This window comes from Pelodiscus sinensis, chromosome 7 (genome assembly GCF_052426305.1).
Source record: "Pelodiscus sinensis isolate ZL-2025 chromosome 7, ASM5242630v1, whole genome shotgun sequence".
NCBI classification, from domain to species: domain Eukaryota; kingdom Metazoa; phylum Chordata; order Testudines; family Trionychidae; genus Pelodiscus; species Pelodiscus sinensis.
This window is the reverse complement of record NC_143058.1, coordinates 74,217,133-74,243,935: the sequence shown is the minus strand read 5'-3', so window position 1 is coordinate 74,243,935 and position 26,803 is coordinate 74,217,133. Positions and strand designations below refer to the sequence as shown.

The 26,803-nt window shown below is 41.4% G+C and overlaps 1 long non-coding RNA gene across 1 annotated transcript in view; it reads left to right on the top strand.

The window, feature by feature from the left end:
- Window positions 1-23,303, top strand: part of LOC142830325 (uncharacterized) — a 36,979-nt gene extending 13,676 nt beyond the window's left edge. The window contains exons 2-3 of the long non-coding RNA XR_016350130.1: window positions 20,301-20,450; window positions 22,952-23,303. This is a non-coding gene — a long non-coding RNA (uncharacterized LOC142830325). The remainder of the gene's footprint in view (window positions 1-20,300; window positions 20,451-22,951) is intronic.
- Window positions 23,304-26,803: the final 3,500 nt, after the last annotated feature.

Genomic DNA, 26,803 nt, shown 5'->3' with positions numbered 1-26,803 from the left:
AGCCCCAGCATGTGTTCCCTCCATCAGTGTGAGGCAGCTGGCTAGCATGGGTCTGTCACAACATGTATTCACAAATTTCCGACTAGCTTTATTTACCATCCACCTATCTACATGTTAAGAATCCCCCCATCCTCCTGTAAGTAGGAAGCATCTCTTTCATAGTGGAGCCTAAGGCAAAGTTTCCTTCTCAGTACACATCTGTCTTAGCCCATCCAGTCCTACAGTCCAGGAGCACTCTCTTGTTTGTGTTGGTGGTATGTCTGTTTCTTTTTACCCCCTTCCTTTTGCAGAACTTTTTCCCATTTTCCTTCTTGCAAATAGAACCATAGAACTGGAAAGGACCTTAAGAAGTCATCTAATTGAGTTCTCTGCACTCATGGAAGGACTAGATGATTCCTCACAGATATTTGTCTATCTTGCTCTTAAATATCTCCAGTGATGGAGATTCCTCAGCACCCCCGAGGCAACTTATGACATTCTTGACAATTAAGAAGTTTTTCCTAATGTCCAAGCTAAACCTTCCTTGCTGAAATTTAAGCCCATTGCTTTTTGTCCTATCCTCAGAAGTTAAGAAGAACAATTCATCTCCTTCTTCCTTGTAGAAACCTACAAGGTTTTAGGTTTTAGGTACTTATGTTCCTTCTTAGTCTCTCTTTTCCAGACTATACAAACCCAGTGTTTTCAATCTTTCCTCATAGGTCACGTTTTCTAGATATTCAATCATTTTTGTCGCTTTTCTCTGGATTTTCTCCAATTTGCCTCATGTTTCCTGAAATGTGGCACCCAAAACCAGACACAACACTCCAGCTGAGACCTAATCACCATACCTTTGGATCAGTGCTGGTACATTATGATCAATTCCAGTTGCCAGTTTGTGTCTATCTTTCTCTGTGAAGTTATGCAAAAAGTCATTGCCTGAATCTACAGTCGTGAAATATGTAATTGTTCTTGGTGGGTTGCTTTCCATTTCTCCCTTGCTAATTGCACATTGTCTCTAATGTTTGGAAGTATATAAATCAGCATGAAATCTATCAAACGTGCCCTGTACTTGATATCTCCCACTTCACACAACTCGTGAGAGAGATGCATGGGATATTTTGTTACCCATTGTTGTAAAATATTCAGTCATTATAAAGGCCTGAGCCAGTCACAATAAAGCCATCCATAGGCCTGTAGCTGAAACCAGAGCCAGGCACGTGATGCAGGAATGCAAGATTCAGAGATGAATGTAGGAATGGGAAAACTTTCAAATGGCTCACAGTTGGAGTTTCATTTAATGCTGCTGTTTAGCCAAGCTTAGTCCAAATGTGAGGCTTTTGTTTGTACACTGCTGTGTTGGAGAGTCCCATGAAAATAGGCTCCAATAAAATTACCCATATCTCTCTATCTATCTCTATCTATTATGCTTAAAAGAAGCACATGGGACCTTTTTCAGGGGGATAAGGCAACACGCTGCATTTATTGATAATATAACAAAGTAGCATATGCATTCACACACACACACACACACACACACACACACACACACACACACACGTCCTGCTGATGGAACAGTTATCAGTCTGTTGCTTGACCCAATCTATTGGCCAGATAGGTTGGGTGCGAGGAAGGAGCCGGGTTCTTGTCAGTCCGGACTGATGCTCCCTGGTCTTAGCAGGATGGAACCTGAAGAACCATACAAGTCACCCCATCCTTTATAGGATTTTCCTTCTGTGCGAGTCTATGCATTTTGCCTTGTCAGGCCTTAATCAGTCACTCAACATCACAATCAGTTTTTCTGCAACATAGGTTTATCTGGAAGTTGTTCTCACAGTCATTTGACAACCGCGTGCTGATGACCCCTTGGGGGTGTTATCTTCCAGTTCCCCTGGCTGCTCAAATCGGCTCTTTGAGGTGTGCTGGAGGGAGGGAGGAAGGAAGGCTTTGCACACTACCTCACCTCCACCACAATCTCTCAGCTCCTATTGTCTGGAAACCAGCCAATAGGGGCTGAGAGATGGGAGTGGAGAGATTGTGCTGGGTGGCAGGAGCAGTGTGCAAAGCCTCAGCCAGCTGCTTTGAGCGTTGGGCTGCAGCAGGCAGGGAGCCTGCCCTGGGCTGCTAGCTGGGAGCTGCCTAGTTAAGTGTCTCCAGGCACCCCACCCTCCCATACCCTAACTCCCTGCCCTATGTCACAACCCACCCTCCCCCATCACTATCCAAAACCTCTGTATCCTGCACCCCCAGATCAAAACTCCCTCCCAGACTCTGCAAACCCTCTTGCACCCCTCCCCTAGTCCAGAATCCTCTCTTGCACCCATACTCCCTCCCCAATCCTGCAACTCCTTCTGCATCCTAATCCCTTGCCCCAAGTTAGAGGATGGAGAGAGGCTGTTCTCAGTGGTGTCAGATGACAGAGCAAGGAGCAATGTGCTCAAGTTACAGTGGGGGATGTCTAGATTGGATAGTAGGAAAAACTATTTCAGTAGTAGGGTGGTGAAGCACTGGAATGGGTTACTAGGAAGGAAGTGGAATCTCCATCCCTTGAGGTTATGTCCTGGCTTGAGAAAGCCCTTGCTGATCTGATTTAATTGGAATTGGTCCTGCTTTTAGCAGGAGTTTATATTTGATGACCTCCTGAGGTCTCTTCCAACGTTATGATTCTATGATTCTCTAAGGGCATGTCTACACTTGGCGCCTAGTTCGAACTAGGGAGGCAAATGAAGCATACCAAAGTTGCAAATCAAGCGCGGGATTTAAATATCCCTCCCTTTATTAGCATAATTGCGGCCAGTCGCCATTTTAAAATGCTGGTCACCTGATTTAACTCACCGACACGCAGTAGTCCGATTTAAAACACTTCCCTCGAATTAACTGTTACTCCTCGTGCCTAGTATTATCACACAATCCCTGTACGCTGCAAGGGAAAATAACAGAAATATAGATGGAGAGTGGGATTTGCCATGCTGATTGCTGGAAATAAAAAAAATAGATGGAGAGATAAGACATTACATGCCTGACGTTGATGGAAGGCAAGTTTGTGCCCAATACATTGAAGAAATTGTTCAAGAACAGTCCATCCGTGTGAAAATGTGACCCTTGTAATATTGCTATGGTCAAAAGACCTAAGAAGATGTAATGAGAAAGTGCTAGTTATGTGAGAAATAATTCTCTCTGGAGAGGTTACAAGAAGTCACAAGAGGCAGTCAACAACTGTTAGCACTCAGGTCGCATGGGGACAAGTAGACAAATTAGGTGACAGGAGAGCACTCTAAACTGTAGTGAGGAAGGAAGTGCTGAGGGAGTGGCAGGTCGGTTTCAGGCTTTGAGCCTGTCTAAGAACTCCAGGAGTACACATCTAACTTAGACACATGTCTAACTTCTCCTGACACCGAGCAATTACAGTGGGGCAAAATCCCCAAAGTGTGGAGCAAATCTGTAGAGCAGCTCAAGAAAATGAGTGAGCCAGGCCCAGGAAAAAAAGATTAACTGGTAAAAAAGTTAATTAAATCTCTTCGGATTAGGAAGTGGAATTTAATCCTTTAAAAAATGCAGTGTAACACAGTGCAGCACTGCAGCTGAATTAATCATGACTGATGGTAGTAATTTTTAATTTTTGTGTGGATGAGAAAAACACTTAGCAGATTTGACAATTCGAGCAGGGTAACAGCATTGCATGGCACAATGAGAAGTAGTTTTTCCCAGTGGCTTTTGTGGGGGAGCTAAGCAGCTGTGCTCAAATATTTACAAGTGCACAATATTCACATGCTTGTCTGATGCTGACCTCGCTGATTTGCAAAAGTCTGCTTCAGTCTGGAGACCAGTTACTGTTGTGACGCAGGATATTCATCACAAGGTAACACAGCCTCATTACGAGTTTCCAGTGCTCTCAGTAAATTGTGCTACACAGTTACCACTGAGCACATTGCAAGTGCCGTGGTAAATTTCCAAATTGCCCTGCAAATCTCCAGGCAAACTGTTCTTTCTGGCTCAATACTATTAAAGATGCACTGGGGCAAAGGAGCTAGGAATGAAACCGGAGCAACATCATTGCTCTGAGGTGAAACTGGGGGGATAATCTTAAAACAATGGGGTTGCACAGGTATAAATGAAGGTGGACTGTCTCAGCAATAGAGCTTAGTTAACAAATCTGGTGCATGAGCTAAAAAATATCATTTCCTACCTCAAGGAGCTCAAAAATCAAAAGCAAAAGAACATAAAAATGGCCATGCCAGGGCAAACCAAAGGTGCATCCAAGCAGAGTGTCCTGTAGTCTGACAGTGGCCAATGCCAGGTGACCCAGAGGGACTCACGAAGTGATCCGTCCTGTCACCCATTCCCAGCTTCTGGGAAATGGTAGGCTAGGGACACTATGCCTGCCCACTTTGCCTCTGGGATCTTGGCCAGCATCTGATTAAAGTGACAAAAAAACAACCCCAAACCAAACCAAACCCCTTCTCCTGCAAAACAAAGTAGTGTTTATTTGCCAAAAGGAACAGAGAACCTAGGAAAATGTGTTACCCCCAAAATATTCTCACTGGAGACCACCCAGGGTTACACTAGTATGGGTTTATTTCCACTAGGTAAAACTAAAGAGGAGAAAGCAGCCACCCAAGGTTTAAACTAAAGAAGATAGAACTCTCTCACATACACACTCTGGCTGCATCTAGACTGGCAAGTTTTTCCACCAAAGCGGCCGCTTTTGTGCAAAAACTTGCCAGCTGTTTACACTGGCCGCTTGATTTTGCACAAAAGCACTGACGTTCTACTGTCCAAAATCAGTGCTTCTTGCGCAAATGCTTTGACGTTCCCGTTTGGGCAAAAGCCCTTTTCCGGAAATGTTTTTGCACAAGAGGGCCAGTGTAGACAGCTAAAAACTGTTTTACACAAAAAAGCCCCGATGGCAAAAATGGCGATCGGGGCTTTCTTGCTCAAAACCACATCTAGATTGGCACGGGCGCTTTTCCACAAAAAGTGCTTTTGCAGAAAAGCGTCCGTGCCAATCTAAACGCTCTTTTCCGCAAATGCTTTTAATGGAAAAACTTTTTCATTAAAAGCGTTTGTGGAAAATCATGCCAGTCTAGACGTAGCCACACAGACAAGCAAGCACACACCCCTCCATTCATTTACTCATTCACACCTATTCATTCCTGCCCTCAGGTACTCACACACTTAGGTTATGTCTACACTGCCACCCTAGTTCAAACTAGGGTGGCTAATGTAGGCATTCGAACTTGCAAATGAAGCCCGGGATTTAAATATCCCGGGCTTTATTTGCATGTTCCCGGGCGCCGCCATTTTTAAATGCCCGGTAGTTCAAACTTTCAGGAGGAATAACGGTAGTTCTAATTAGGAGCTTTAATTCGAACTACCTAGTCCGTGCCGCGTGTAGCCACGGGCAGGTAGTTCGAACTACGGGGCATTTAAAAATGGCGGCACCCGGGAACATGCAAATAAAGCCCGGGATATTTAAATCCCGGGCTTCATTTGCAAGTTCAAATGCCTACATCATGGCTGGGGAAACTGGTTAGGAGGAGAGACACTGGAGAGGAGCTTCTCAGGAGCAGGGGAAGAAAAAAGAGAGTCTCATATGCGCTCCCTCTCTTTATATAGTGTCTGAATGGTTCTTATGACTAATTCACCTTGTCATCAGGGAGCATGCCCAGACTTCCCTTTATCCAGTAGGGAGCATGCCCAAACTGTGATGACTCATTGAAATGTGCTCCATTGTTCCAAGCCTTCTTCCAACACACACTCACACTCTCTCTCCATTCACCCAGGGGAGAATGCAGTTTAGGGAAAGTTACAAGCAAGGAGGCTGAGAGTTACAAAGATTACAAAGTTGCAGTTTACAGTAAGTTTCTGAGAGTTACACAGATTACAGAGTTTGACAAGGATCACAATAAAGGTACGTCTAGACTACCGGGTTTTGTCGACAGAAGTTTTGTCGACAGTATCTGTCGACAAAACTTCTGTCGACAAAGAGCGTCCAGACACATTGAGTTCTGTCGACAAAGCAAGCTGCTTTGTCGACAGAACCCTGTAGTCTAGACGCAACCCTACAGGCAATAACACCTTCTGTCGACAGAACTCTGTCGACAGAAGGTGTTATGCCTCGTAAAATGAGGTTTACCAGCGTCGACAAAACTGCTGAGTTCTGTCGACGTTATGTCGACAGAACTCAGCGGTAGTGTAGACGCTGGTATAGTTTTGTCGACAAAAGTCCACTTTTGTCGACAAAACTCAGTAGTCTAGACACACCCTAAGTTGCAGTTTAAAACCGTAGACCTTACAGTTTGGTGTAGTTTCAGAAAATCCATGTATATAAATCAAGTAAGCTGAGGCGGAGGCTTTTTTATGCAACAAAATGAAGTAAAGCAACAACGTCCATTTTGTACATTTCCTTACCCAAGCTTAACCTCTCCATCCATAGCCCAGGTAGGATCAGCTTTTTCCCATCTCTGGGTTGGGAGAGTTAGCCCTTGCTGAAGTCCTCGTGTCTCTCTCTCCATGAGTCACCTTTCTTCTTTGCCAGAGTTAACTGATGCTTACTGGGCAACCCTCAGCCACCCACCACTCATTTCTAAGCAAGCAAAGTATTCCCCCAGATCTTAGGTTTAGCCTGGGAAGGGGAAACCATTCTAGCCCAGATGGAACTAGGCAGGAGGTATTCCCCAGTCAGCACCTTCCTCATTTTTTTCCTGAAAGTTCCTCAGCATTCTTTGTGGTAACACATTGTTTTTGCCATTGTTTAATTTCCTGTGGTTTCTCTCTTACAGCCTTTTTTGATTTAACTCTGAGCCTTCATGACTAATATCACACAGGTAAACTGAGGATCATATCAGCTATATAGATATAGAGATATATAAGTCCCTCATTCTTCCCAACACCTGAGAGCAGGCAAGGAGGGAAATGGGTGAACAGAAGAAAGGGAGCTCAGCCACTCTGTGGGAAGCAAAGGAGACCTAGAATCTGGCTACAACATGGATTTCATGCAGATTACACTTAGGGTACGTCTAGACTACCGGGTTTTGTCGACAGAAGTTTTTGTGGCATGAGCCCACGAAAGCTCATCATCTAATAAACCATCTTGTTAGTCTTTAAAGTGCTACATAGTCCTGTATTTTGTTTCAGGTGTGTATATAGTAATTCAAGCTATCAAGGCAGTGATATTTTTTCTTCTGCTAAATGTTGGACAAATGGTGGAATAATTTATTTTGGTGTTTGCACCTATTCAGGGATCTTGCCAACCAATAATGATGCTAAAACTCATTGTAATAATAATAATCATAAAATAATTTCTTTTTAAGTTTGACATCAATAAGTTCTTGGCTGACATGGGGCTTGATCATGGGAGTTTAAGCTACACGCTGCACAAAGAATGCAGAAAGAAAATGCTGAATTGTAGTAAGGCTTAGGCACCACAATAGCTTTGAGAAGCTAGACTTAAGGTCCATCCAATCATATTTTTGCAAACCCAGAAACCTCCCTGGTGGGCTTTGTGGCCCAGCTCCCTCCTGTTCCCAGCATCATTCTTCATAATGGTAGGAGGATTTATGCCAATGGTTCACAGTCATATTTAGGAAATTGGATGGGTTTTTTATTTCTCAGTTTGTTTTACAGCATGAATCAATCATATGACAGCTACTTTGTTAGACAACTCCCATGAATGTTCAACTGAAACCCTAGTGTTGACACCACAATTTGGATTATTGCTGAAATGTTATTTTTTAAAAACTAGTTCAGTGGAAGGGTGGACGTTAGTTGACTGTTCCTCCTGGCATTTTTTTCTCTATTACTTATTTATTAGGCTTGAAGATGTGAACTTTACCATTTTCAGGGAATTGAGATCCTGGGTTTTATTTGAATCCATATATGTTAGTTGAGCCTTGATTCAATAAGGTACATAAGCTCATATGTGAATACTCTTGTTAACTTCAGTGGGACTATTCACATGCTTAAAAATACATCGATGGAGCCATGTAAAGTAGTTTACCCGACATAGTCAATGAAGCAGGGATTTAAATAATCCCCGCTTCATTAAAATAAATATGGCCACTGCGCTGTGCCGACATTCAGCTGATCCGGCACAGCGCAGCAGTCTAGACTTGGATTGGTCGACAGGGGAAACCTTTGTCGACCGCTCCTGTAAACCTCATTGTACGACGCATAAGGGAACGGTCAACAAAGGCTTCCCTTGTCAACTGATCCGCATCTAGACTGCCGCGCTGTGCCAGATCAGCTGATTGTTGGCACAGCGAGGCAGCCATTTTTATTTTAATGAAGCGGGGATTATTTAAATCCCCACTTCATTGATTATGTCGGGTAAACTACTTTACATGGTTCCGTCGATGGAGCCATGTAGTCTAGGCACACCCTCTATGTCAGGATCTTAGGCCCCAATACCGAAAACATTTAAAAGGGTGCTTAACTTTGAGCATACTTTGTCCCATTGACTATCCATGTTATTAATTTTCATCATATGCACAAGTGTTTGCAGGGTCAGGATCTTATACATGGGAGTGTAAGAATCCACTGGAAAATTCCACTGGACACAGACCACTTTTATGCTGTAATCTGGTACATATGCTACATAATCATGTTTTGCTGCAAGTCCGCTATGGAAGTCTTTATTACCATGTTTTGTTTGGTCTGCTATGGAACTATGTGTGGAATTGGAATATTTTTGTTCATAACTTCATTTTGGCACTCTCCTTTTCAGATGATAAAACTTCCTAATATAGTAGTGGATAAATAAATAGATTCATCCAGTAGACAAAGTGATGAGTAAACGTTGTATGCTGAAGTTACAAATAATGACCCCAACCCACGTGAGCAGGCCCCCAGTTTGTGTGATTATATAGTACTATTGAAATCAAAATCATTGCAAGATTAGGTCTACAATAAGAAATGTAGTTTCTAAGTCTGATAAACACATGCCAAGCAAAAGCAAAGATCTGAACTCATCACCTTTAATCAGGTGACAATCTCACTGAAGTCAACAAAACCTGTCATCTTAGCTAAGTTCCTAGATGCCTCATATTTAATTCAACATATTTTGCTTGCATTGCAACAGTCTGCCTCTCTTGATACTTCTCCAGAATACCTGTCATAGTCTGTGTTTCTTCACCTCTTACATATTAGTGAATTCACACCTCTACGCATTATCAGGTTATCATTAAGCAAAGATATTTTTTCTATAAAAATTAGGTGAAAAGTTGATTTTATAAAAAAATTGAGAAATCAAGTAATTGTGGCCTATAAAATGTAAAGGTCACTCCTGTTCTTATTCAGCTTTAATTGAAAATTTGAAACTGAACTCCTGAATGGTACTGTCAATAGTCATAATTTATACTTTGTTCTGAAAGCATATCAGCAAATGGGCCTAGACTATAATAGCTATTTATTGCTCCAACAATGAAGTTAAACAGCTGGTGCTTTTAAGTGCATGGTACAAATCATATAAAACTATTTGCATGTGATATTAATCCAGCATGACCTGATACAACATGACTGTAAGAGCTCTTCCCAAAGAATGGAAAGACTTGCCTTTTGCAGCAACTCCTGCTGACTTTCTTCTATACATTAATAAGTGTACAACTGAGTTCTTTTACCCAGATGTTATCTATCTCCAAAGTGGCATCTACATCCTTGTAACTGCTGATATGAATTCTAATTCCCCAATGCAGTCAACCACAAGCCTGCAGTTAAAAGTATGTTTTCCCTATTTTTAATGTATGCCAATTGACTTTCAGGAATCTGAACGAAAAAGTTGAGTACAGTCAAAACAGCTATTTGCCAGATTTGATTGGCTCAGTATTTACAGAAATGAGGCACATTTATCACATTGCCTGTCAAGGAAATATAATCTATAAGAAGGCCATTTCAAGACTTCATTTCCATAGTGGAAATTCGTCCTTCATGAAGATGGGCAATTAAATATTATGATGATATTTTTAAATTGATATACAATCTTGGCAAATATTTTCAAGCGCCATTTTGGGGCTTTAATATTTGGGAGCCCAACTTAATCCGGCCTGATTTTCATACAGTGTAAGAATCTGAATATCCCAGTTTAAGGTGTCTTGAATTAGGCACTTAGACTCTCTGGTGACTTTTGGAAATCTTGGCCTTTTAAAGGGTTATTTTGACAAACAGCACACAGCTTGCTGGCACCTACCACAAAGCAACGTCTGTTTAGTACAGATCCAATTCTCACAGGATAGAAATAAAATCAGAGTGAACCATGGTAAATTATTATTGAATACTGTCAGTTGACTGAGCCTTGATTCATACATTCGTACATTTCTGTCCCTGGAATACCATTTTAAACTGGGTCTAGATGGGTGTGTGTGTGTGTGTGTGTGTGTGTGTGTGTGTGTGTGTGTGTGCACGCGCGCACACCGCAGCCAGTTAAATATGCATGTTGTAAAACTTGCAGACTTTCTGGGTGAAATACTGACTTTGTTGAAATCAATGGTAAAGCGACCATTGACTCAAAATTATTAAACTGACAATATGGAATATGGGGGCAGCTGAGATCCTTTCCCAGCCCTACAGAAATGGAAGGAGGAGAAGAATCAGTATTGGAAAGAGAGAGAGACAATTAAGAGACAGTTAGCTTAATAACTAGGTGCAATGGACTGGAAGTCAAGAGACCTGGATGCTCCTCCTAGTTCCATCAGTGTCCTGATATTTGACTTTGGGCAAGTCATTTCACTTCTCTCATTCCTCCATCCTTACATTTCTCTATCCTATCTTGTATATCTAGGTGGTAAGCTCCTCAAGTCAGATAAGTCTCTTATGTGTATGTGCTGTGCATAGGACAATGGGACCATGATCTCAGATGGGACTTTTGGACTCTAGTGTCATATCAAAATAATAAAATAACAAGACCCTAGGATCATAGTAGCTAAAGATGGGAAACAATTATTAGCTCATCGGTTCCTTTAATGGTATCTTGACACTGAGTTGTGTGGTTTATGTCATAGGATTGAGTCGGGGGTGATGTGTGATTGGAGCTGAACTTTAATTAGAATGCTAGATGTGACTCCTCTTCAGCACATCCAAATTGGGAGCCAAAACTTCAAAATTTGAACATACTTCTGCAATGGGTGTAGAACATCAGATCTAAACTTATCCAAGCATTGGAAATTTATCCAAATCAGCATAGGGCGTCATGGAGACTTGGTGGGATAATACACGACAGAAATATTAGTATAGAAGGGCACAGCTTGCTTAGGAAGGATAGGCAGGGAAACAAAAATGATGAGGTGTTGCCTTACATATTAAAATGTATGCACTTGCACTGAAGCTAAGATGTAAACAAGACACAGATTTGCTGAGAGTCTCTGGATAATAATAAAAAGGGTAAAAACTAAGGGTGATGTCATGGTTGTCTACTACATGATGGTCTACCAGGGTGTGTCTAGACTACATGGCTCTGTCGATGGAGCCATGTAAAGTAGTTTACTCGACATAGTCAAAGAAGCGGGGATTTAAATAATCCCCACTTCATTAAAATAAAAATGGCCATCGCACTGTGCTGACAATCAGCTAATATGGCACAGCATGGCAGTCTAGACGCGGTGCGGTCAACAAGGGAGGCCTTTGTCAACCGCTCCTGTAAACCCCATCGATGGAGCCATGTAGTCTAGACACACCCCCACAGACCACGCTATAGCTCGAGAATGCCGGGGGGTTATCAGGAAGGCGAAAGCACAATTGGAATTACGACTGGCAAAAGATGTGAAGGATAAGAAGAAAGGTTTCTACAGGCATGTTAACAAGAAGAAGATGGTCAGAGAAGGTCTGAGGCCACTACTGGATGAAGGAGGTAACCTAGTGACAGATGATGTGGGGAAAGCTGAAGTACTCAATGCTTTCTTTGCTTCTGTATTCATGGACGAGGTCGGCTCCCGGACTAATGCGCTAAGTGACGCAAGATGGGATGAAGATCGACAGCCCTTAGTGGGTAAAGAACAGGTTAGGAACTATTTAGAAAAGCTAAACATACACAAATCCATGGGTCCGGACTTAATGCATCCAAGGGTACTGAGGGAGTTGGCAAATGTCATTGAGGAGCCTTTGGCCATTATCTTTGAAAAGTCGTGGAGATTGGGAAAGATCATGAATGATTGGAAAAAGGCAAATATAGTGCCCATCTTCAAAAAAGAGAAGAAGGACGATCCAGGGAACTACAGACCAATCAGCCTTACCTCAGTTCCTGGAAAAATCGTGGAAGGGATCCTTAAGGAATCCATTTTGAGGCACTTGGAAGAGAGGAAAGTGATTAGGAATAATCAGCATGGATTCACAAAGGGCAAGTCATGCCTGACCAATCTGATTAGCTTCTATGGTGAGGTAACTGACTCGGTGGACATGGGAAAGTCAGTGGATGTGATATACCTTGACTTTAGCAAGGCTTTTATACAGTCTCGCGCAATATTCTTGCCAGCAAGTTAAGGGAATATGGATTGGGTAAATGGATAGTAAGATGGATAGAAAGCTGGCTAGAATGCCGGGCCCAGTGGGTAGTGATCAACGGCTCGATGTCAGGATGGCGGTCGGTCTCTAGTGGAGTGTCCCAAGGTTTGGTTCTAGGACCGGTTTTGTTCAATATCTTTATTAATGACCCGGATGAGGGGATGGATTGCACCCTCAGCAAGTTTGCAGATGACACTAAGCTAGGGGGAGAGGTCGATATGCTTAAGGGCAGAGATAGGGTCCAGAGTGACTTAGACAAATTGGAGGATTGGGCCACAAGATAGCTGATGAGGTTCAACAAGGACAAGTGCAGAGTCCTGCACTTGGGACGGAAGAATCCCAAGCATTGTTACAGGCTGGGGACCAACCAGCTAAGTAGTAGTTCTGCAGAAAAGGAACTGGGGCTTACAGTGGATGAGAAGCTGGATATGAGTCAACAGTGTTCCCTTGTAGCAAAGAAGGCTAATGGCATATTAGATTGCATTAATAGGAGCATTGTCAGCAGATCCAGAGATGTCATTATTCCCCTTTATTCAGCTCTGGTGAGGCCACATCTGGAGTATTGTGTCCAGTTCTGGGGGCCCCACTACAAAAAGGATGTGGACGCACTGGAGAGGGTCCAGCAGAGGGCAACCAAAATGATTAGGGGGATGGAGCATATGACCTATAAGGAGAGGCTGAGGGAGTTGGGTCTGTTTAGTCTGCAGAAGCGAAGAGTGAGGGGGGATTTGACAGCAGCTTTCAACTTCCTGAAGGGAGGTTCCAAAGAGGATGGAGAGAGGCTGTTCTCAGTGGTGACAGATGGCAGAACAAGGAGCAATGGTCTCAAGTTGCAGTGGGAGAGGTCCAGGTTGGATATTAGGAAAAACTATTTCACTAGGAGAGTGGTGAAGCACTGGAATGGGTTACGTAGGGAAGTAGTGGAGTCTCGGCTTGACAAAGCCCTTGCTGGGTTGATTTAGTTGGGATTGGTCCTGCTTAGAGTTGGACTTGATGACTTTCTGAGGTCTTTTCCAATTCTATGATTCTATGATTCTATGACCACTAACCAGGAAGAAGAGATGGCTGAAGCTTTATTGAACACCTAAGAAAATCACCAAAACACAGGACTGGTTGTTGATGGGGGACTTCAATTGTTCAGACATCTGCTGGGAAAATAACACAGCAGGACATACATTATCCAACAAGTTCTTGGAATGTCTTGGAGACATTTTTAAAAATTTCAGAAGCTGGAGAAAGATACCGGGGAAGGCTGTTCTAAATTTGATTTTAACAAATAGAGAAGAAGTAGTTGAGAATTTGAAAGTGAAAGCTTGGTTGGATGAAAGAGATCATGAAGTGATAAGAGCGCATGATTCTAAGTAACGGTCGGAGAGAGAACATCAAACTAAAGACCATGGATTTCAAGAAGGCAGATCTGAGTAAGTAAGGTTCCATGGGAAGCAAATCTAAGAGGAAAAAAATATTAATACAGTAGACTTCAGATAATCTGGAACATATGGGATTTAGGTGGTGCCAGATTACGGGATATGCTGTACTATCAGGAGGTACTATAAAATGGTTATATATATACTGTATATGGTATATACTGTATATATAGAGTGTTTTAACCTTTTTATTGTACATACTATACACAGTATACTGTAATGTTTTAGGTTTTTTAATCCTTTTTTACCCTTTTCACTCAGTTCAGCTGCTGCCGCTGCTGCCTTGTGGCTTGTTTTTTGCCAAATCTCACTGACTAGGCTCTTGCCATTTTGATGCCAGACTATCGGAAGTATTGTACGATTGGATGCTGGACTATTGGTGTTTTACTGTACTTGCAGTTTTTCAAAGAGACATTATTAAGGGGGCAAAAGCAAACTATTCCTCAGCGCAGGAAATATATGAAGTATGGTAACAGACCACCCTGGCTTAACCAGGAGATTTTGAATAGTTTAAAAATCAAAAAGGGGTTCTAGAAAACTAGATCATACTGAGTCAGACCAAAGGTCCATCTAGCCCAGTGTCCTGTCTGCCAACAGTGGCCAATGCCAGATACCCCAGAGGGAGTGAAAAGAACAGGGAATCATCAAGCAATCCCTCTCCCATCACCCATTCCCAGCCTCTGGCAGAGGCTAGGGTCACCATTCCTACCCATCCTGTCTAATAGCCATCAATGGACCTAACCTTCATGAACTTATCTAGTTCTTTCTTGAATCCTGTCTTCACAACCTCCTCTGGCAAAGAGTTCCAGAAGCCAACCGTATACTTTGTGAAGAAAAACTTCCTTTTGTTTGTTTTAATCCTGCTACCTACCAATTTCATTTGGTGACCCCTAGTACTTATCTTATGAGAACAAGTAAATAATTTTCCTTTTTCACTTTTTCCATACCAGTCATGATTTTATAGACCTCTATCATATCCCCCCTTAGTCTCCTCTTTTCTAAGCTGAAAAGTCCAAGTCTTTTTAATCTCTCTTCATATGGGACCCATTCCAAACCCCTCATCATTTTTGTTGCCCTTTTCTGAACCTTTTCCAATGCCAATAAATCTTTTTTTAGAAGAGGCAACTACATCTGTACACAGTATTCAAGATGTGTGCATACCATGGTTTTATATACAGGTGATAAGATATTCCCTGTCTTATTCTCTATCCCCTTTTTAATGATTCCTAACATTTTGTTTGGTTTTTTTGGCGGCCACAGCACACTGAGTGAATTTTTCAAAGAACTATCCACAAGGACTCCAAGATCTCTCTCTTGAGTAGTGTGACAGGGTCAGAACAGAAAGTTATAAAAAAGTAGTCCTATTGGATTCCGGGAGGTGGGCAGGCGTTAGCCCACCCACATCTAAAGGACCTCCCCCACACTTATGGGGAGGGTCCACAGAGGCCAGATAACCAACTAATTACTTGGGAAAAATAAAGAGAAAACAAGGACTTGTGTGGAGGTCATAGGGTCAAAACAAGGGAGCTGGATGGGGACACTGAGCAGAGAACCCTGGACAGCACCCACTGCCCCTCAAAGGTCTCAAGAGAGCCAGCGGACACCACCCAGTGGAACTCTGCCCAGATGCGTGAACGGATACAGGAGCATAAATAGGCCCCACAGTAACAGGACCCTCCTTCAGCCAACCTCTGCTCCCTGGTCTTGTAAATTGCCATCTTGTCCATAGCCAGGAGGAGGCTGACCAGGAGGGTGCACATAAATAAATAGGTGAGGGTAGAAGTGTGGCCAGAACCTCAACAAGAGGTTCTGGAGGAGATGAAAGTAGGGCTGTATCTGGCACACTCAAGATAAATGCGCGTCGGGGTCTCCTTCATGCCACAGAAGGGGCAAGTGTCGGTAACAGGGGTGAACTGAACCACGTACACGCCCATGCTCACAGCACTATGGAGGATTCTCCAGCTGATGTCCCCGGCAGGCCGTAGAACCAGCATGGAGTAGAGACTGGCCCACTGGGGCTCCCCACCCTCTATTGGTGGTAAGAGGTCCTGCCACTTGGTATCTGGTGGGACATGAGGGTGGGGAAGTGAAGAGCATGAAGCACAAGTGTGTACAGATGACTCTTTGGTGCGGTTCAAACGGGGGATCAGAGCACTCAGCAACTTGCAGAATCAAACCATTACTCCTGATTCACTTCAGATATTTGAAGAGAGAATCAAGCCTGTGACAATTAAATGTCTTTGGAGATTAAATATTTCTTACCTTACTCACACAAATCTCCTAGAGCATGATGTGGGCACAGTTTGGTCCTACCACTGTGCATCAATTTTAGAAAGTAATAGCTAGCCATGTCAAGCCTGCTTAATTACAAGCCTTCACGCTTCCATTGAAATAGATGCTATCATTGCCTAATAGTTCCATACCCAAAGGCACTCTGCATGTCAACTACCCAACAGTATTTACAATAATAATTTCTTGTATTTCTCTATTCTTATCTCAGGGTACATCAAGACGGCACTCTAAAATCGAAATAAGATACACAATTTGTGCTACGCAAATTGTGCATCTTATTGAGATTTTATTTCAAAATAGGCTATTTTGAAATTTGGTGTGTCTACACGGTGCCAAATTTCGAAAGAAAGCACTATTTTGAGACATCCCCATTCTTTGTGGAATGAGATTTACAGGGATGCTGAAATTATTTCAAAATAGCAGACGCATTCCTTAGATGCGGGGTAGCTATTTCAGGATAACTCCGGTCTAGACGTACTATCAGAGCCTGATCCAAAGGTTACTAAAAACAATGGTTAAATGAGCCACCTTAAGTTATGGGCATCTGGCCGGTGTACTTCACTAGAATCATGCACTGGCATTTTTAGAGAAAGAAACAGCTTTAACTCCTATATATTTTTTTAATTTTCAAAGCTGTCCAGTGACAAAACAGTTGTTTATTGTTCTAAGATTCCTCTTTATGAGTACAGTGATGATTTTAGGGTTTTTTCTTACAAATGAAAGCCACTTGTTTATTTCATAATCTGCTGGATGGCTCACAACTGATGAAAATGTCCTTAACAAAACCAGAATCCTCAGAAAGAAATATTTTTAATTCGCATTCCAGATTGTTTCCAACTCTCCGTCCCAGTCACTAAACTGTTTTTTTTTATAAAGATACTGTTTACACAGATTTAATCAGTGGTGTCACTGGGGCACAGCAAAACCAGCAATGTGACCTACTGAGATTCAGCACCAGATTGCAATTTACAATCAAGGCAGCAAGAGTCACTGAAGTGCATAGCTCCCGCCCCAATTACTAATTAATCAGACCCAAAGAGGTCTCCATAAAAGCCACAGTGCTCAGCTGTGAGTCCATAAATTCAAAAGGCACCTCTCTTTTTTAAGTAGGAAAGGTGACCTATGAAGATATACATACATACTGCCATTAAGAGCCAGTCCTAAAAGAAAACATTCCTGCCAATGCAAAGATTTTCCCCCTTTTTATTCTTGTTTAAATTATGTTTACAGTAAGTCAGACTGCAGGAAATCCCGCCATTGCTATAAAATCAGATGTTCTTTGGTTGAAATCAAGTGGTTAATTTGTTTTCCTCAGCTTGCTTGTTTCTGTAGAAAACAAAGTGACAATGAATTCTCTCTTGCAGGCTTTTTTCTTTCTTTTTGGTTAGCTGAACCTCTTAGATCAGGCAGGTTATGATTATTTATGAGTTCATCTTAAATTCGGCTTTTTATAATTATTGCACACCTGTAGTGAATAACTGCGATAATCTGAACAGGAAATCCTGCAGATAGTGCATTATGATAAACTAATTGATGGCCTATTTTGCAATCAGATTAGCTAACATTGAACTCTGGACCTCTACTGAGCTCCATCATCTTCAATAAGGATGCGTCTACATAGCACTGTAAACTCAAAATAAAATACGCAATTTGCACTACGGAAACTGTGTATCTTATCTTGAATCTATTTCAAAATAGCATATTTTGAAATTTGGTGCGTCTATGCAGTGCCAAATATTAAAATAGCGCACTATTTTGAGCCATCCCTTATCCCTCGTGCAACAAAAAATATTTTGAAATACCGGGTGGCTTGGGTAGATGCAAGGTAGCTACCTCCGGTATTCTGAAATAGCCTTGCAGTGTAGACATACCTTAAGGCTTTGCATGGGGCACAGGGCCATGTTATAGGATTCAATTACAGACTCAGGGGCCTAAATAAGTAAATTCTCTTTAAGTTTTTTATCAGTTCATGCAGAGCAGAACTGTGTATTGCAGAATGCCATGATTAGCCAAATCCTGTTTACCTTGCATTTTTGGTTTCAGTTTTTCCCCCAGGATCCTATTGTGTTACTCAGAATTTGGCCCCTGGTGCAAAAGAACATAGACCATAAAACAATTTACAACACAAGTACTAGAAGCTCAATTTCCCATTTGGCAAATAGCCTCACTATTTTGTCATGACTAAGATGGGTCTTGGATGCCAAAATCAGGGATGGGCATTTATTGTAAAGGTCTTGAAAGCTAAAATCTAGCTTTTCTTCAATTTTCAGCCTGTTCCAAAAGTATATGTAGACAGCCAAAATCAGCACGGGTGTGAGCAGATGCAGCATCTCTGGTTTCAATGGAGCTGCATCCACATATGCCAGAAGTTAACTTAGCCCTGGCTCTCAACATGCCAGAAATGTGACATGTTGCATCCCAACCTCCCTCCCACACAGACTGCCAAAAAAAATGTGAAGATGTGAAACGGACAAATCAAACCCTAATCAAGAAACACGAATGTGATTTTCTGCAGAATTTTCTCTAGTTGTCCCATATGGTAAGACCAAATTTAAATGCTCATAAAATTCTGGTTGTTTTAATTTTTTCCTGACTGCAATAGAGAATTAGCAAAGTAAGGTTTGATCCTGCAGTCCTTATTCAGGTAATTGCTTATGTGATCACTCCCACGGAAATCAATAGAGCATATCACATGAATGAGGTTCTCTAATATGGCTCTTATTCTTTAACCACAAGGGAGTTTGCTTCTGGATGGACCAATAATAAATACACTTTGAGTCAAGTGTGGTTTCTCTGACTCACACAAGTCATACCAGTTCCCTTGAGTGCAGCCTGCCATTTCACAGTAGCTATTGGAGTGATTGAGGCCTTAATTAAACAAACAATTTTCTGAAAGAAAACTGTGGTTTTGTGATTTTTGTTTATTTCGTTCAAGATTTTTGTGAGATGGCTCTCCTGATTCCCAAGACTCCCAGCAAATGTAAACTTGTTCCTAACTGGCTGCTCTATCCAGAAGAATCTGTCCAGTGTCTAAAAATCCCCAAGCTCCAGTCCATGCACTTAGGCCTGATCCAAAGTCCTTTGACCTAATTAGAAAGATTTTCATTAGTTCAACAGGCTGTGGATCAGGATCTAAAAGAAGCTGCTTACTACGGCATAAAAAAAACAAAAGCAAACCCATAGCCTTGCTCATAGATGATGTATTTTTATTTCCATCTTTTTTATTGTTTGAGCCAGATCCTTACTGCATTTTGAAAGATTTCTTTTAAATAGTTCCAGTGAAAGGGAATAATTGTGTGATTAATATATATTCTTAGGAAATACTGAAATAGGAATTAGATGATTCAGAGTTCCACTTTTTTTGTTGGTCTGTATTAAGTTCATTATCCTGTTATTTTTATGGTCAGACTGATCTTGGTTTGTGCATATCTTTAAAAGTAAAACGCTGTAATTTGTTAATATAAACATAATATATGCCCTGAAATGAAATCGGAATATATCATTGGAAGAGGAAACCATACTGTATCATTAAACTAGGTTATTTCAATGTAAATAATATATTTCTCTTTTGGAAGCATTACATCTTTATTTTAGGAGGAGATTATATAGATTCGTTTTTTGGGTACTATAAATAATAGGGTAAGATCAAATTGGTGGTATTTTTCTAGTTATTTTGTCAAATGCATGACTGTTCACATTACCTGGGGGGAAAGTAAAACCCCTTGCATTCTTCTCACCCCTCGGCAGTATAACAGAGCAAAGCTGCACATCTGTAAATAAATGCATCATTAGATTCTCCTCAATTTGTCAGCTTCACTTGATGTATAGCTAAAATAATCCCACAAGGAGAGAGAAGGAAATGTTTGCTTCCAAACACATACATCACAGACCAGAACAAATACTGTCTCAGGGATGATTTTTGCAGAAGCTGAATATATCTTTTTATAAGAGTCCATTTAAGTACATTGCTACCAACATATTCATTAGCCGGGGAGCTCTGGACATATTAAAAGAACATAGTAAAGCAACTAATGATGCACTTGAGCGGTAACAGGTTGTCATTAGAGTAGCATCTGCTCTCATCAGAGTTAATTATTCAGTTGCTTTGTTTTCCAGGTAGGTGTCTGGTAGAATTTAGCAGAATCTTAATTAAAACACATTTCAAACTCCTTGGATGCTCATCTCATCTAAAGAAATCAAGACAATTTCCACCATAAACATCAAGCTTCAGTTGAGCCATCAAATGGAAGAAGGAACTCAAGCACTGTAAGTTGTAGGCATTAACCATTAGAATGCTAATGGCATGCAAATAACTGCCTCAGAAAACTAACCTGTGTTCTACTTGTATCCCAGTAATCAGTTATGGCACATAATTAAGGAACAAGAGTACTAATAATGCATAATTACTTTCACCATATAGAATTGTAATATTAAAATCTGAGCTGTAATGGTACAGCATGCGCATTTGTGCTTAGGAGAACACATACCTACAAGGCCCCACAGTAGTGTAAAAAAGTAACTTCTTTGATAAATTCTGATGTCTTATTGAGGTCCTAGAAAATTATGAACAATTTTGAACTAAATTGTTTGTGCCATGAAACTGTCTGTTTGAATAGATTTTGTGTCAAAAAACCTGTTCTTTCAAAACTTTTCCATTCACCACATTCTCTTATGGTCAGCATTGAAGAATTTAAGTGTTTTCTTCTGGAAATTAAAGACAAAGAGAAGTATGAGACCTTTCGACACAAAAAGAGTAAATGGTTGTTGATATAGTTATGGTGACATTCTGTCAATGAACTACCAATGGACATGTCATAGAAATTATCTCCAATAGCATGTGGCAAACGAGCGTACTACAACACTGGTGTACTGGAGCGCACGTTTTTGCTGAGAGGTAGGGAGGGCCAGGGAGAATCTAGTCTTCACATTTAATTAAAAACTTTCTCATAATTAAAACCAACAAGGGAAGCAATCGTACATGCTAAACAATTTTAGATAAAACATTATAAATGCTGCTTCACTCTGAAAAGTGACGCTGTAAAGATGGCATCCCAAGGTCCCATGTTTGTTGTGTTTCAACGATTCCATATCAAACAAACTCAACTTACCAGTAAAAACATTTTTTTTCTTTCTGCAAACTCCAGCTTGGATTTTAAAACTCAGACTGCTTTCTGAGGTATATTAGTTATGTTACTCTTAATCTTTGGGGGCGGAGGGTAATGATGTACTACACCCTTAAATCTTGAAAGACGCACATAGGCAGGCTTGTTTTATGTGCTGCAAAATCATAGTAGAAACCTATGCACACAGTGTTCCTTCATAGAAAGTTTACTTTTGTTCTGTTTCTCAATTTAATATAAGTCATTCTAGTAGAAAGAATCTCTTCATTATTTGTGAATGGAAACATAATTAATGCAGAGTTAGTTTTAATGGTTAGGATAATTTTCAGAAGATTTCCTAATGGACCAGAGCAAAAAACCATTTATGAGGCAGCAATAGCACAGTTTAGTATTCTCAAAATATATCACTTGTATCTATGTGTATGATTCCCAGATGATGGCGTTTTAAATTAAGTATGAAGACCTATTGATAGATTCCACCAGGTCCTCCCTACCTCTCAGCAAACACATGCACCCTAGCACACTGGGTTCACCACAACCTATGAAAGAAAATTTCTATGACATGTCCTTTGGTAGTATGTTGACAGAACGTTGCCATAACTACATTAACAATCATTTAATTGTTTTGTGTCCAAAGGTCTCATATTCCATTTGCCTTTAATTTCCAGAAGAAAAGGATTCCTTGAAGGAAAACACTTAAATTCTTCAGTGCTGACCATAAGAGAATGTGGTGAATGGAAAAGTTTTGAAATAACAGGTTTATGACCTACACTAGCTCTCATCAAGCTCATGTGCTAAAAATATGGGCCATGGCACATCGTAAGAGGCGCTAGCCACCATGAGTTAAAAAGACCAGAAATCAGGATGGGGGTGAAGTGTAAGACAAAGCCCTCAGTATCGGGATTGTCCCTATAAACAGGGTATCCTGTCACCCCATGTACTAGGTACAATCCTGTACTGGCTTGTGATGGAGTGGATGCAGTCTAAAGGTCCCTTGCTGGAGGCCTCAGCATCTTGCCATGACTATCACCGGAAAGGAGCAATAGAGAAGTTCTCCAAGCAGGATGGAGTGGCTGCGCGGGAAGCAGCCAAACAGAGTTATACAGGCCCATATAAAAGGAGCTGCAGAGCCAGAGCGAGTTCAATCTGTTAGCAGGGACCCTGAGAGCATGAGGTGCTTCTGGCTGCCTGCTGGGTCAAGGCAGGGAGTTACTGGCAGGAACCAGGATGGTGAGAAAATATGTTTTATCTGGCGACTGGGACTCAATTCAAACAGACTGTGGGGAAGTGCCCCAGGAAAACACAGAGTAGCAATTACTACAGGGAGACAACATGAGGCAGATACAGAACTGGCACCTCAGGAAAGGGGACTGGACTGAGACAAAATTAGTGAGGAGTTGTGGACACTCCCAAACTGAGTCCAAGAGGGGTGGTTCAGTAGGGAGGCTGGGGTTACTGGGGGACTCCCATGGAGGCAAGGAGTTCCCTGGCAAGAATCCCTTGGGGTGCTACTTAAATCCAGAGTAGGAGCCTTGCAAGGCCAAGTGAGGGTATGTAACATGTTGTGCTGGACTGGTTAAAGACTCAGCCCAGGTAGGGCTGCAGAGAAGGACGCACCAAATGTGAGTACCCGATGGGCTGTTTCAGAAAACCGAACCCAGGGAGGACTGCAGGACACTGGAGATGTTTTGGATGGGGTACCTGGAAGGAAGTTGTTTGCATGTGGGCAGACTGCAACTTGGCCAGAGGGCTGAGTCACTGAAGATCTGCACAGGCAAAAGGGTACACCACAAGTGGAGGAAATGGAGAATAAACTACAGATGCACACACACTTGCTTCTGAGAGGTGAGTGCACCCCATTCCACTATCCCACTCAACTAGCCCAAGCTTTGTGGTGGCCCTACGATACATAGCATGGCAGCTCTCATAGAGCCGTTAGCACAAGTATGTCACCTTCAGCTGGGAACCACACCTCCATTTCCCGTTGGAAACATACCCTCATGGGCTGTGTCCAGACTCAGGATTTTTTTCGGGAAAAGTAGCCTTTTTCCGAAAAAACTTCACCTGCGTCTAGACTGCAGCCGCGTTCTTTCGAAATTAAATCGAAAGAACGCGGCTTTTCTTTCGACGGCGGTAAACCTCATTTCACGAGGAAGAACGCCTTCTTTCAAAAGTGCTTCTTTCGAAAGAAGGCGTTCTTGAATGTAAATAGGGCTTCTTCGAAAGAGAGCATCCAGACTCACTGGGTGCTTTCTTTCGAAAAAGCGGCTTGCTCTTTCGAAAGTTCCGCGTGCAGTCTAGACGCTCTCTTTCAAAAGAGGCTTGCAGTCTAGACATAGCCATGGTGTTTCAGTGATGGAAATGCCTGTTCCCATTTGGCGCTCACAGTGGGGAAAAGCCTGTGGAAAACACACAAATCCAGAGATATGTGTTTTAGTTTGTGTTTCTTTTGAACTTGAATTCTGATGTGTGTATGTATTCTGTATTATTGATTAGCACAGATAGTTTCAATACATATAATGTGATGTGTACTATGTTCTGGGTACGTGTTGCATATATACCCAAACAAACCCTCTTGTTTACATATATAGAGGTTATATCCGTGTGATAAATTAGTTTCAAGTGATATATTTTATGCACCTTTGACAATCCTGTCCACTGTCTACCCAACAATCCAGCTCCTTCAACTAATTCAGAGTAGCTTCAAACAGCTGCCATTCAAAATAAAATTTGGCCTTCCAAACAAATACTGCCCAGTCTCCAAATCCCCACACCAGAAATAAATTTTCTTCCCAGGCCTGTCCATCTGGACTCTTTTACGATAGTCTGGGTTTTACACATGAAAAATAGACTAACTCAAAATAGTACCACTAAAAACGTCAAAATCTTTAAAACCTAGGTAACGGTTCTTTAGAAATGTTCTGAAAATGTTGTTGTTCAAGCATTATACCTCACAGGACAAAGTGGAGTTAAGTCTTTATTTGGAATGACCTGCATAACTCACTTGTGGCTTCACTTTTCATGAGTAATGCAGTCGTCCCAAACTCATGCTATTAGAACCTTTAAACAACACCATCATGTATTCCCAGCCAGACTAATGTATGATAGATAAAGCAGACAGTCTGATGGATAAAGTTGTGGGATGATGAGCGTGTCATTTTCATGAGTTACGGTGCCCACATTACTAAAGGATGGCTTATAATACTGTCACTTTAAAACTGTGGGTTCCTGCCTCCAGGGTACTGAGAAATCCCAGCCTAGCAGATGCTAGCTGCCATTTTGGATTTAGTCTGTCTGAAGAACAAGTCTTCGTTGTTGTGGAGGCTTTTAAAGCTTCATTGTACATAGAAAAAGTCACGGTTAAGGGTTCATTGGTGCTTAGATGCCCTAGTCATGGGAACAGAAGTCTTTTAAATCTTTCAGAAGGGTTGTCAGGATGTGTTGTTCCTCTGAGGGAATCAGAACTAGAGCTTGGGATTTTGTTCTGTGCAAACATGGCATTTTGATGGTATTGGTCCAGTAGTATTATTACTTCAGCCATTAGTGTGTTTATTGTAAGGAATGAAAATATAAAACCAGGACTTGGCTTCTTTATAGAGGCATGTTTCATTTATTTGATAGGAGTGAGATGTTCTCTTTTTTTCTAAAGAGTGGCTGCTATTTAACAGAGGTAAAAGTTTTACAAATACAGTCTAAAGATGGATAAAGTTAGTATGATGTAGTCTGATTAAATTAGGCCTCAAAGAGTGAGTAACACCTGGCAAATGAGTTAAATGTTTAAAGAGTGATGTTTTTGGACCAAATCCTCAGCTAATGTACACTGGTGGGTCTCTATTGTTGTCTGTGGAACTATTGTGATTTATACAAGCTGAAGATCTTGCTCACCATGACCATGTCTACGATAGGAAACTCTTTTGAAATAACTAAATTCGACTTACTCCTGACTAACTCCCAGTTTTACAAAATTGAAATAGTATGTCCCCACTCAAAATTAGCCTGAGGCAGGCTCTGCTAATGTGAACGTGCTACCTTGACTTAGAGCCCCAGGAAGCATTGGGGAGTAGTTAGTTCAAATTACTCTTGGGAATAGTTATTTTGAAATAGTGGTACCAGAGCATCTACACTAAAGCTATTTCAAAACAGCTGTTACAAAATTAGCATTATTCCCTGAGAAAAGCAGGAGTACAGATTTAGAAATAAGCGGCCTCTTATTTCAAAATAACAGGCTTGGTAATGTGGATGCTCCACTTATAAACGTGACTTAAGGTGGGTTATTTTGAAATAAAGCCATGGGCCATGGGACAAGGACCATATTTACCTAAGGAAAATATGTACATTTCCTGTTTGCTGTGTGCTATAGATAGAAAAATAAAAGGTATGCTGTAAAGAAATCAGACATTGACCAGTCTGCAAAATCTGTACATATACTTACAGCTAGTTGAGTTTGTGGATAAGTAGAATTAAGTGCAAAACTCAGTTCAGTCCTAACTATGGAGTCCCTACTAATGACAGAATAAGACAATCGCTTCCAGTGCCATCCAGGCTGATGCACTGGAAACTGAAGTAACTGCAACTTGAACTAAATAGCCACCTTCTGTATTTGGGAGCTGTAACAGACAATGAACTCTTTGTAGGTCTAGCACAGAGGTAAGCCTATAACATGCATTGATCAATGGCTTACAAACTACTTTTAGACAGAGGAAGCTAGTACCAAATGTCAGAGGCCCACAAACATTTGAATACTAGATGAGTCCTCACTTATGTGATGCTGACACACTAGGGAATAAAATGGGTAACTCTAGATCCTAAAGCAAAACTCAGTATGGCTTCCGCCAGCACACCCGTTTCTGTGGTGTCCTCTGTGAATCAGTCAAGAGAGTTAAGTCCAAAGCTGACTGTGAAGAGGGATCTCACAAAACTGGCTGATGGAGCAAGAAAAGAGCTGATGAAATTCAATGTTGATAAATGCAAAGTGATGCACATTGGAAAGCCTAATCCCAACTATAGATACACAATGTTGGGATCTAAATGAGTTATCGCTCAAGAAAGAGATCTTGGATTTGCTGTGGTTAGTTATCTGAAGACATCTGCTCAAGGTGCAGCAGCAGTCAAAGAAGCTAACAATGTTAAGAACTATTAGGAAGGGATAGATAAGTCAGATAATATCATAATGCCACTATACAAATCCATGGCTTGCCCACGCCTTAAAGACTGTGCAGGTCTAGTCACTCCATCTCTAAAAAGATATAACAAAACTGGAAAGAGAAAAGGGCAACCAAAACGATGAGGGGCAGGGGCCAGATTCCATGTGAGGGGAGTTTTAAAAAAATCCTGAATGTGTTCAGCTTGGAAAAGTGATGACTGAGAAGGGATATGATCAATGTCTATTATGAACAACGTGGAGAAAATGATTAAGGAAGTCTCATGCAAGCTTTCACAGTAAACAAACCAGGAGTCACCCAATGCAGTTAATAGACAGCAAGTTTAAAACAAGTGTGA